Here is a 6000-nt window from a genome sequence, read left to right as displayed (position 1 = left end):
CAATTACTTTTGTCTTTATATTTTGTGTATTTAGTTATGTTATTATTTCATTACTTTGTGTATATGTATATTTTTTGAAGGTGCCCTTCAAAAGGGGGGCTATGTTCGGATTTTTTGATATTTTTTAAATGGCAACCATGTCAACAACGCGCTTGGTTATGCGCATTCATTCCATTTTAGAATTAAGTAAGAAGTAAGAGTGCACATACCTAGACGTGTAAACTTATTCTATTACAATTAAACGAAATTACAGTCCACAGCGTTTCAATTCAATTCTATTTACCAGTGAACCAGCGAAGAAGTGAAGACAAACCAGTGTTTTCACATTCTATTAAACACTGAGTATTGAAATTATTTACTGCTAGGGTGTGGCTTAGGTAAAAATGTCAAATTTTGACCTCTGCCCAGTGCGATAATATGCAAATTAGATGCCTTCCGAAATGACGGGACCTTTAGATTGTTATTTATGAAGTTTTTGAAAAGGTCCCAATTGGCTCTTCGATAATCTCGTCTTTTTATCGGGATATGTATTTGTGGTTCCGTCAGATTTGTGTTTACCAGTAGTGGTAAATGATCTGACGTGATTGAGTCACCTATGAAACATTCATCGTCGAATCTTCCTATCATGTTTTCAGTACACAATATGTGATCGACGATGGACATTCCATTGTGATTGAAAAAGGTTTGGTTAGAATTCTCAATTCTAATTATGGGGAGTTCTAGTAATAATTCAGTCAGGTGAATACCATCCTGATTGTTTGAAGTGTCTCCGAATTGTGTATGTCTTGAATTGAGATCGCCTAAAAGGATGGCCTTATTGAGTGAGAAAAAATACTCAAAAAGCTCATCTGATAGTGGCAATTGTAGATGTCTATAGTACGAGATTATCGTGATTTTTTCGTTGTTTTTAAGGTGAATATCTACCGCCAGGAAGTCAGTATCTGGGACGTTGGCATTAGGAGGGATAATATGAGGTGTGCATGGAATGTTGTTTTTAACTAGAATGCCATTCCCTCTAGATACAAAGTCCTTCGGGCGATGGAAAACATTATAGTTGGTGAATGAGGGAGTGTGGTTAAGTAGGGTGTCAGTGAGTGATATGATTTGGATATTATAGGTATGTAGGAGGTGTTTAATTAAATGGTGTTTTCTACTGGCACCCTGGCAGTTAACTGTCCCTAAAACACTACTATTCATACAATAGTTGCATTTTAATAAATGGGTACAAATCTAAATGCAACATTGTTCCCGTGCTGCAGCGGGTTGACTACATGGCCTAACAATGCCTGTACTACATTGTTCGATGCCTGCATAATGTCTCCCCGTCGAGCAGGGAACAAGTTCATTAAGACTAAGTTATTGTAATATGTTAAATATTTAAGATCCTGAGAGAGTGGATAGGGAGGATCTTGTCTATATGGGAAAATAGGTTGTATGTGTTCTGGATTGTCTGGGATCACTCTTCTAGCCGGGCATCTCGGTGAATGCGCCGGATGATCTCCACCACAATTAGGGCATTTAGGGTTTTGGGCGTTTGGGCACTGATTAGAACTATGTTCTTGTCCACAGTTAGGGCAGCGTGGAGTTCTCGCTTGGCATGAGGAGGCGAGATGTCCACTTTTGCAGCATTTGCTGCAATATTTGGGGCGGATTGAAGCGACAGTGGCCGATAGAGGCATTTCACAGGTGAGTCTCTCTCCGTTAATACGGATTTTATCCCTGAGAGCCTCAGCATAGTGGGTTTCAGAGTCCGTAAATACTCTGACTAGGGCAGTAGGCGAGTTCGTGGCTTTCGAGATGATTCCCGCTACTTTGGAATACGGGAACTTAGAGATTGTTAGTTGCTCCTCAATCTCTTCGTTCGATAAGTTTTTGTCCACCCCTCGTATGACTAGATGGAAACTAGCCTGGGTGGAAGGTTGTGGGTGTTTTTTATTATTGTTCCTGTTACGTCTGACAGAGGAAGAAACCGTTATGTCTTTGCCAGTAACGTTACGGATTTTGGCTTGGAGTTCGGCTGCATTTAAAGCCGATAAATTGTTTAGGAAAGCCGTTTTAAGATGGGGCTTGACTACAAAGGAGTCATAATTTCGGAGTAGCCCGTTAGAGTGTAGTACTCTGAAAAGTACTTGTTGTGAATTAAGGTCATCTGATATGTTCTCGATGCGATAGGTGAAGATTTTCTTCACATTTGGGTCTGTGGTAGAGGGATTCGACACATTTTTTTGCGTTTTTTGTGCATTTTGTACCGGTGATGCCGGTCTAGGAGGGTTATTCGGTGGATTGGTGGGTTTTGTTGTGGTTTTGGGAGTTATTATTGCGGACTGAGAGGTTCCAGGGGTAGGAGAGACGCTTCTAGCGCGTTGTACAGGTCTTCTACTTCCTGGATTTGTGGATTGTGAGTGGTTGTGGGACGGGAAACGGGATTTTTATTGGATTTTTTTGCATTTTTGGAGCTTTTATCCGAGGGTTTGTTAGATTTTTGTTTGTTATTTAATTTGTTAATTTTTCGCTGGATCTGTGAGCAGAAAAACTCCAGTTGTGGCACGTTTTCTAGCTCGTCTAGGAGGGAGGTAATTTCGTCGGCAGTAGAGTGATACTCTGTGGCTGCCTCCGAGGCACTGGAAGGGGGTCTGATAGGTAAGGATGCTAGTGAACTAGCGGGTGATATTATGGGTGGGAATTGTGTGATCGATTCGACATCGAAAGCCTGACGGCTATGGGAACGCAATGTGCGTTTAGACGACATGATAAGCTGTTTACTTAAACGACTCTGTTTTTTACGAGTCTACTGGCCGCTGCCAGTAAACTTCTGGGTGTCTCCCCAGGCCCTTGTACCCAGACCAGCTATTGTAGGCCCCGCCCACTAGCTGATTTTACACTTGGCTTCTTTCAGTCGACGTGAAATTTGACGTAGATTTCGCTTTGAATTCTTTTTCGTCACTGGAGGGGGATTATGTTGTAAATTTTCATTTTATTTTAAAATTTATGTTTTTTGCGTATATTACATATATTTAATAAGATTAACGTGAGGTTTTTAAATATTTTAAAAATAAAAATGGAAATTCATAATTGGGATTCGAACTCACAACCACCAGCGTATGAACCAAACACGTAAAGGATTTGCCAATTAGACATGACACTAACGGATTTCAGAATTGACAGTTCTCGGTAAAACAGTGATTATTTTGAAATACAAAAGCCTAAAATAATTATAAACGTTTAATTTTAAATAATACAGAACATATCACATAAATAATAATATTAATACATATTATACTATATATAATATTATATATATATTTATATATATATATATATATATTGTTATGAAATTAAAGCTCCTAAACAGTTTTTTTTTATGAATAGTATGAACATAAAACAAAATGACAATATTGAATATACCACATATATATTTAACTCAAACAATTGTATTATTGTTGTTAATTTAATAGTTGAAACTAGATTCAACAATAAGAAAGAAACTAAAAGCAAAAATAAGCAGAATTCACAGACATGTAACAAACCAATAAGGACTATATTGTATCACCAGATTTAATTAATGTTTTCAAAATAATTTTATTATTATTATAATTAAAACCAGTTGGTTTATTATAAACAAATTCAGCATAATAGAAATAAGATTCTTTTAATATGTGAGTTATTATAGCCACTGAGTTATAGTTGGTTGATAAACACTTTTCAATAAAAAAAAAAATATATAAAAAAAAAAAAATTAAACCAAAAACAATTGTTGATCATGAAATTGATTATGATTTAAACTTAAGTTATTGTTCGTTATATATATATTATATTATTTATGTAAGAGATACTTACAGAATAAGCCAATATAGCCACAACATAAAGATACAAAAAGCAAATATCAAACCACTTCGGATCGAGTGGAAATAAAAACCATAAATTTGTATTTATTAATTAATTACAATTTTTATTATAATCCAAATTCTAATATATACAAGTCAATAGAATCTTCAACAGTCCTAAAACAGATAAAATATTTAAGTCATTTATTCACAAAGTAAGAAGTTTCAATTTGTTAGTAAACATACAGTTAACATGGATAGAGCTCGGAAAATAAAACGTGTTAGGAGGTGAAATAGGATATATCTCATAAATAAGAGTTCAGAATGATATAATCTTTAATGGACAGGTAATCTGAAGACAATTCTCAGTGATTCAATATCAAAAATGCTTTCAGATAGCTTTAAAATTAAATAAAAGCAAAATAAAAGCAACTAATTCATGTTAAAATTGGTGTATGTCAAATTTGTTAGTAAAAATTTTAATATTTAAATTATCATTTGTTGTAGAAATTATATGTGAAAAGAATGCTTAAATTCTCTAGTATTTGTTTCAATTCATTTCAAAAGTCAATATAGTTCTCAAGATTTAACAATTTATGAAAATTTAAAATATTTTTTATTTTAATCATAAATGTCAAAAATATACAAAAATCCTGTCAGATCTTAAAAAACATTGTCAAAATGCTTGGAGATCTGGTAAGCAATGAAAAATAAAAGATAGAAAATCAATAGTTACGAAGAGGCAGAAAATTTTTGATTTTTTTCAGCAGTCACAATTTTTCAAAAGTATTTTAAAAAACCTTAAAAAAGTCCTGAATTATAACAAAGTATATTCAAATTACCTTGCCGATAAGAAACCATCGTTTCTGATTAAATTTTAGCGAAGCCTGCAGATTAACAGTATATTTTCCGATAAGGGAATTGTTAGCAGTCATCATAAAGAGGTCCACAGCTACCAGAAAGGTGAGTTTTTCCACTCATTTGAATTCTCGCTGAATAAAGAGACCGTTTGGTGTTTATTTTTGACTGAAGATCATTTAAAATTCATTTTGGGTACTTATAAATATTTCTCAACCATTGGAGAGATAATTCTGATAGTTTTGCGGCCCTAATCCATTAGAAGACGTCACTGAAAGATGCAATCTTTGTTATTGAAGATTTCCATAAAATTTTTAGAGAAGGGATTATCTGAAAGACGAAAGTGAACTTTAATAAAGTTAAACGCAAGTTTTGAAATTTCTTTAGAAATAATCTTACCTTTTTTTTAAACAGCCTATATCATTCTAAATCATCTTTGTGTTAAAAAACAAAATAATTTGAAGTCAAGTTCACAAAAATTTTATTATCGCTTTTGTAATATTAACCAAATATAATTCACCGTTTCTTTTGCTTACTAAAATCATTAAACAAAACAGTTAAACTAAAAAAAAATTGAAGGATTATAAACCTTTGTTTTCGCTCTAAAAAGATAGTAAGTGAGGTTATAAATACTTTGACAAACAAACACGTATTAGATCTTAGATCAAGTATTTCTTGTTGCAACTTCACAAAACACTAATTTCATATACTTACTTCAATATTGTATTACGTCATAAATCTAAATCCATTCATATTAGTATTAAACGGTTAAGTATTGGCTTATTTATTGGAAGAATCTTAAATAATTTTTTTTATATATTATACAAGATATCGTTGTGTAATATTTAATTGATCACTTGTGAATAATTGCACAGTACATTAAAAATAAAACTTCTTGTGTGGTGATTTTTTTGCTTTATATAATTTTATATAGCTTTATCAAGCAGTACAGGTCACAGAACTCGCTTGAGTTAAGAGTCTACATGTTCTAAGACAAATAAGTAAAAAAAAATTTAAATTCAAAATACAGATTTAGAGAATACAAGGTGAGTAGAATAAATGTTTGTCAAATTTTTTTTTATTTTCAGGCGTTCAATAATTTTTATTAAAAGCATTTCTAAATTTAACAATATTACAAATTAATCAACTTAAAAAAAATTATTTTTATCTTCATAAAGCTAGCCGGTAAATAAGAGCAACTTGTAGTTTTCTTGCATCGAATTCACATATCATAACAATTTGGCGAGCCCAACGTGTGGCTGTGTATTTGGACGGTGACAGGTAGTGCATTATAACAAAGTATTAACCAGTGGTGTAC

This window comes from Diabrotica undecimpunctata, chromosome 9, assembly GCF_040954645.1.
Source record: "Diabrotica undecimpunctata isolate CICGRU chromosome 9, icDiaUnde3, whole genome shotgun sequence".
In the NCBI taxonomy this organism is placed as follows: domain Eukaryota; kingdom Metazoa; phylum Arthropoda; class Insecta; order Coleoptera; family Chrysomelidae; genus Diabrotica; species Diabrotica undecimpunctata.
This window is presented reverse-complemented; position numbering follows the sequence as displayed.